At 42.9% G+C, this 6,911-nt stretch overlaps 1 protein-coding gene across 2 annotated transcripts in view; it reads left to right on the top strand.

The window, feature by feature from the left end:
• Window positions 1-843: 843 nt before the first annotated feature.
• The window catches only part of flrt2 (fibronectin leucine rich transmembrane protein 2), a 60,807-nt gene continuing 54,739 nt past the window's right edge, over window positions 844-6,911 (top strand). The window contains exon 1 of one of the 2 annotated variants that reach the window (XM_028040147.1): window positions 844-989. The gene's annotated coding sequence lies outside the window, so the exon portion shown is untranslated. Of the gene's footprint in view, window positions 990-4,361; window positions 5,423-6,911 lie in introns of those variants that run through there. The other variant, XM_028040146.1, reaches the window with a different exon arrangement.

The following is a 6,911-nucleotide window of genomic DNA, read 5'->3' as shown; positions in this document are numbered from 1 at the left end:
TAATTTGTTTTCTTCTTCTTTTTTTGTATTCTTCAATATCTCATGATTGTCTTTATCTTTCTTTGACCTGTCTTAGTACTGCACAGCACTTTCGTTCAGCTGTGATATTGATGAAATTGGATTTGGATAATGTTAGTCGTGTTTTCCAAACGTTGCAGCGGCCCGTGCGAATGCAGAGGAGATCATAGCAGGGGAAACAAAGTCTGTACCAACGAGTCCTTCCAAGGGACGACGTTTTTCAGAAACGCCACAAGAGCTCCGATTACAAATATGCTAATGAAGTCGGCTAAACCATGTAGTGATGTTATCGTTGGAAATTTTATGTTAAAGAGGAGATTATTTTCTTTCTTTTCTTTTTTTTCCTCCCTGCCCGCCTGGTGGGGAATTTCCTTAGCGACGTGGCGAGGTCAAAACTTAAGCCAAGTGTCTGTCGACCAGGCATGTGGAGACGCGTAACACTAACCTGACTAAAACCCCCCCTGGGGGGGCTTTCTCAGCCCTGGAGAACAAGTTCAGCCTGTCAGCTCGTGGCACCAGGCACACTCTGAAACACGAACCCAGTTCGGTCAGAAGAACAGGTGAAAAAGTTCCGCCGGAGCCGCGTGAACCCGGCAGACTGCGGGGTGGACGTGAAAACACAGCGGAGGAAGTGGGAGTGAAAACATCTTCTCTCATAGGGTCTACCTAGCAATGATTTTTTAAAAAATTTTTTTTAATTTTTTTTTCATATCAGACCTCCCCAGTGCCTATCAGTATTCCAGTAAGCAGCAACACTTTCCAAAAAACACAAAAACAAGCTGTTCGCTATCCCTGCCGTTCCCATGGGAACAGGCCCGCCGAGGGTGAGCCCCGCTCCGACACTTAACTGCACAAATGACATGCGAGGTTTTTTCGGGTTTTTTTTTTTCTTCTTCCTACTGAGTGAAACCAGGAGGGCAGGAAGAGAGAGACACGGGCTCTTTCGTGGAGAACCGGAGCCCTCGCTATGAGTAAGCGATTAGCCGGACCCCGCTTGTAAGAGGCGCAGCGTGGGGGGGGGGGGAAAGGGATCAAGACACCTGAGACGTTGGGCCTGCGGTGCTCACTTCCTCCTGCTAATAAAGTCCACACATTCCTAGTGGCTAGGGAAGCAGGGGTAGACTGAGGCTGGGGGGTGGTGGTGGTTGTTGTCAGGGGGCAAAGGAAGGACAAAAGCACGAAACAAATGCATGCTAAACCACTTCAGTAAGCCATTTTTATTACGCCGGAAGTCAGTCTGACAGGGACGCCTTTCAAAGTAACACTCTGCTCTCGAATATTAGCCGTTTCCTTCCGCGGTTTGCGTCGTCGGGTTAGCCTTTGGTTGGAATTAGCGCCTGTCCTCACACCTCTGCTGTTCCTCTCCAGGTGGCACAAACACCGTGTAATTATCCCACAGTGTACCTGCGTGGCTTCGCGGAGGCGAAAGCGAGCGCGCGCCTCAGAACAGGTGTCAGTAATTGCTAACAGTCTTCGAGAGCACGGCCGAAAGGTACGACGTCGGAGGCGATGGTGTGCGACAAGGAGAAAGAGAGAGAAAAAAATTACAGTAAAGGATTTGAGGTAAGGTAAATATTTTAACTTTTAAATTAGCTTCAGAACTTTTAGCCCAACCAAGAAAAGCAGAGACGCTTTGCTAAGTTTTTGTATGTTCAGAGGAATCCATGGGGAAAAGAGCTAGAGCCAGTTTTAATGGAAACGTCTTTGAAATAAGAGAATGCAATTTATTTTGTTGCACAGTTAGACATTTCTGTGCAGCTGGTAAAAATGTGCATTAGTTTTGTAGGTTCGCCATCTTAAATTAAGCACAGTCGGATGTAAAAGCCCAGCAATAATTCCTCCGAAATCTCAGCACTTTAACTAATCTCCCTTTGAGACTTTGGCCAGTTTTTCCTCAGTAAATGCACTCTCCCTTGCTAAAGGCTTTGTGGACTGACTTGTTTTAATCAAAACTGCTTTTTCTGAAAATTTATTTGAAACAGGTTTTTTGTTAAAATTTTTTTTTTTTTTTTTTTTTGGCAGAGCTGTACGTAAGAGTACAAATGCACGACCTGACCACTTTGTTCAAAATGCTTTAAAACTAAGAAGGTTAAGTTATTTCATCAAACCTTCACTCTGGATGTCACATTCCCTAAACAAGCACGAGATGTTTCAGAAGAGGAAAAACATCTCAGGTTTTTTTTAAACGGGTGTGAGAAAAAGCTAAATTATATTTATTAATCCATCTTGTAGCAACACAGGGGGAAAATAATGTTAAAAATCCAACCTCAAATTTGAAAACTTTTATTCAATAGACTCAAGATCCTATTTTGAGGTTGTTTTAAAACTTAAAAATCTTGGCAAACCCGATAGAAATAATCTCAAGAAATCTTTTAATAAACTTTTTATCTATGCCATTTCCCTGGGGCATGAATATGTGACAGTTTTAATTCTCCAAGCCGTTTGTCAAAATGGGCAAGCGAGGAAGATGAAGATGGGAGATTGATGTTTTTTGATGTCCATAAGTCAGGAAACGACTCATGGCTGCAAATTTGTACAGTCACAGCAGTAACTGAAAAGGTTAAACAGAAATGGTTACAAACAGAGTCTGAATGAGGAGACAGGCTCATTCAGAGAATAAGTTGAAGGTTTTCTGATTTAAGTCATTTTGGAAAATAAGCTCTATTTACATTTTTTTTCAAAGCAAATGGAACAATACAATTGGTTTCAAAATTAAACCTAAAAAAAAAAGTAGATTATCATAAGATGACATATTTTGCAATACATGGACAAATACATAAATAAAACTGAAAAAATAAGCTAAATAAAATTGAAAGAAAGCAAAGTGAATAGCAGCTTTTTGCCATTCATAAGACGTGAAGAAGCAAAAATGCTGCAATCTTTTACTTTACCTTACATCAGCAAGAGGCTGAGTGATCATCCTTGAGGAACACCTTTGGAGAAAAAAAATAGCAAAGCAAACAACAAACAACTAGCATTGAACAACTTAATCTCTAGAACACTGGTCCCCAACCTTTTTGTCACCACGGACCGGTCAAGGCTTGGCAATTTTACTGCGGCCCTGGGTGTCACTCGGCACAACTTTCTCTTTTTTTTGCGCTGATTTCCCCCCTATGACAATCTTGGCGTGTTCCGATAATAGTAACCGATCCTCCTAGTGTGATGTGTGTCACGACTGATCTGGTTCAGTCGGTAGAACACTGGGACTGCTCTGATCTAAAATCAGACATATTTAACATTGTCTTGGCCCGACTATCGCAGCGTGTGGGATTTTCCCTGACTGGGAGCAAAAAACGCAACCTGTTGAATGTGACAGGTAGCCAATCAGAAAGCGCCGTGACGTAAGAACGGAGGGGAATCCTAAACAGCTGACATGGCGCAACTGAGAGGCGACAATTTTTAAATCGTGCCATGTGAACCAGACTAAAGACTTACAACCTCTACTCCTCTCATCTTGTCTCGACCACTGCCCTAACGCTCTCTGGCTCTGGTTGCTATGGTAACATTTACACATCCCTTCAAAATAAGATACAGATGCACCACAAAAATGAACATTTTTATGAAAATTTTAACTCACGATAACAACTAATGGGAGCCCTGAGCTTGTTTCTCTGCAACGAGACGGTCCCATCTGGGAGAGATGAGAGACAATGACGCCCGAAGTGTTGCTTATGAGCCGGTCGCCACATATTATGCAGAGCGGGTTTGGAATGTGGGAATCACCTGACGGGATAAATCCATTCTCCTGTCTCTTCTCTGGGCCTTTTCAAAGACATCTGATCTGTTTCTTACTCATTTTGCTGCTTGTGGGCTCAATGTTGGCGCGCAAGAACTGAGAGAATCTGGTTAAAGGATTTTCAAAATAAAGGAACCTCCAGGCTCAAATAATACATAAAATGGAAATATTTAATTATTTCTTGTGCGGCCCGGTACCAATTGGTCCACGGATTGGTACCGGTCCGCTGCCCGGGGGTTAGGAACGACTGCTCTAGAAGACTATTGAGTTTTCTATAACAAAGAGAATGCCTCCTACCAGTTTTTAAAAAATGTTCAACTCAGAATAGTGGTGAATTTCAGTCTTAAGGTATTATCTGGTATTTAAAATGGAAGGAGACCTGTTTTGATTTGGTAAAAGTTGGTCTAATTTGAATTTATTTTCAAGCTTCTGATTTTCCACATGCTATTAATATTATTTTAGCTAAGCTTGGCATTGATCCTAATTTTTAGCATCCCTACTCTGGGTTCCAACCGACAGGTACACTGTGGCAGGCCCCGTTCAAATTTCTTAAGAAGTTTTCTAGTTTTACCTTCTAAAACTAGAAAGGTAAAATGTACCTTTCTAAAATGTACTGTTTTAATCTTATTAACTGAGCCGGGGTTTGGCTATTAGCTTAATTACCATTAAATGTATCTTTTTGTATCAATACTCTGACCAAATTAAACTATTATTCCTTTTGTGCTTGGGGTGACAAACTTTGTTTAATCCATTTGCAGATTTCATATTGCTGACCTAAGTCTGTGAAAGCAGTAGCTCAACAAAAGGGGGTGGGAAAAAAGAAGTTTCTCCCTGAGGAAAACACTCCGGTCTCTAAGTGAGCAGTAAATCTGGCACTTAGCAGTGGTAGTGCGTGTTGGTGTGTGAATTTGAGCGTGTAAATGTAGTGAGCGTCGCCTAGTCCATAGCCTCCAGAGCTGTCAAATGTTGCCTTGCTCCACAACATCCGTAACCTGTGACCCTCGTAACTCCTGTTATGTTCTCGGCTCTCCAGGCCCCTCAGATTTCCCTCCATTGGTCCCAGATGACAGATACCCCTGTCGTCCTAGTTCCTCCAAACTGCCCCGGTAGCCTTTGACCTCGCCCGGCACCTCTGCCTCTGCGAACGCTGCCCTCGCATTCCAGCCGAAGAAGCTGAAACCTGAGCCTGCGGTGAGCTCATCACCAGGGCCGCGGAACCCAGAGTTAAGCGATACAAAAAAAAAAAAAAATGGAGAAAAACCTGAGAGAGAAGAAGGGGGTGAGGCAGCCGTCGGGAGTGGGACAGGTCTGGAACTGGTTCTGTGCGCCTTCCTGCCTGCCTGCAGGACCTCGAAGGAGGTCGAGTTACACCGAGGAAAGCAAGGAGCAAAGAGGAAGAAGCGTCTTTGAATTCTCCCTGCCTTTGTTGGGTTTTTTTGTCCGTCTTGTTTCTTCGCTGTCGTGGCCTGACCGACCGAGCGGCTCCCTCTGAACTCACGGCGGCAGGAACCCACCGCACTCCGTCTGGGCTTTCAAGTTAGCGAGACCGGCCGCTCTCTTCCTCGTGCCTGGGATGTGAGCGTAAACACCGTGGGGTTGCGCTCTCCGTTCTCTCAGCGCCTCTGTTCTCCCTCTGACCCTGCCATGACCACCAAGTGACCGAAGATGGTGAGTGGCCCTCTTGAAATGTTCAACATGTGTTTGTGTTTGTGTGTGGATTGCTCTAGGGGCTGTGCAGCCTTTTTTTCTTCTTCTCTTTTTGGTGAAATACAACTGAAAAAAGACAGTCTGTTCCAGAAACTTAATTCAGAAATCATTGTGATTCATGTCTCATATTGTGATGAGTGCCATTAAGATAAGTAATCACTGAAAACATAATTACACCAATCAGTGTCTCACTCACACTGAGTTTGGAGGATGACTTCATGTACGTCGGTGGGGCGGGAGAAAGAGGCTTTTTAGCCAAGAGCACCCTCAGCTGAAAGATGAACTTTTAAAACTTTTAAGAGTGCCATTAGACAAAACCTTTGGTGCATGCATTATTCATAAGCGCCGTGTTCCCTTCTAACTCGATGCCTGTTGTTCCTCCGTGACCTCGCGCTCATCTCGTCAACCTTCGGGGTGACGTGAATCATCCGAGGAAGAGTCTTAAAGAGGTTTGATGATTTTAATGAGCGACCTACAGGTGACAGTAAATAAAAGGTTGGCTACGCATTCTTTTTTTCTTTTTCTCTCGCTCTTTTTTTCTTTTCTTTTCTTTTTTTGAACCGAGCGTGATAAAAGAGCACTTGCATGCTTTCTCAGGGGGTCGTTTTAAAAATTCAAATCAGCTTAAAGGCCAGTCTGGAGTCTTCCATCGTCTTTTCTTTTTTTTTTTGTTTTTTCCTCCGCTGAAAGCCATTAAAAATAACTTTGGAGCCTTTTAAGTTTTACCTTTTTATTAGTCTGAGGGTGAAACGCCACCATTTATCTCTAATCTCTGCCTTGTTGCAGAGGTGTCATTATTTAGAAAAAAAAAGGTGTGAAGTCTTCCTCTGCCTCATGCAAGTAAACACACCAAGAAAATGACAATCGCTATGATCAAAAGCTTTGTTGGCAGGAAAAAGAGCTGCTCCCGAATGCACTCAATTTACAAAGCTGCTTTATTTACGGCTTTCACTTAATACACCTCTGGCGCGCTGAACACCAGACCCCGACTGCCAAATGCACGTGATTAATGACGGAGCGTTACATCTTATAGAGAATAACAATGCATACCTCCCCGGTGTCAACATATTTTACTGAAGTTGATTTTACTGAAGATCCACACTTGCTGTACAGGAAACCCTACTTTGCTTTTTTTTTTTAAAAGAAGAAGAAATTCTATTTACAGAATGATTCAAAGGCAGCTTTTACCGTATCCACTGAATGGCAGGATGAGTCAAGGGGTCAGATCTATAATGTGCTAAGAAGGAAATAAAGCGCTTCATAACACTGATTCCCCCTGGAGATCAGCTGAGCTCACCTTCACTGAGTCACTCATTTTGTTCTGTTTTTTTTAAAGAAATCAATTCGTTTTTTTTTTTTTTTCCAGGTTCTGAAATTTCTATTTTCTTCTAACATGTCAAGTCATGCCAACATATGTAAAGTTTTCCGTTCAGTATTTCTAAAACTCCAG

The sequence above is a fragment of the Xiphophorus couchianus genome, chromosome 15 (assembly GCF_001444195.1).
Source record: "Xiphophorus couchianus chromosome 15, X_couchianus-1.0, whole genome shotgun sequence".
Lineage (NCBI taxonomy): Eukaryota > Metazoa > Chordata > Actinopteri > Cyprinodontiformes > Poeciliidae > Xiphophorus > Xiphophorus couchianus.
Note: the sequence above shows the minus strand (reverse complement) of the source record. Positions and strands in the feature narration are given on the sequence as shown.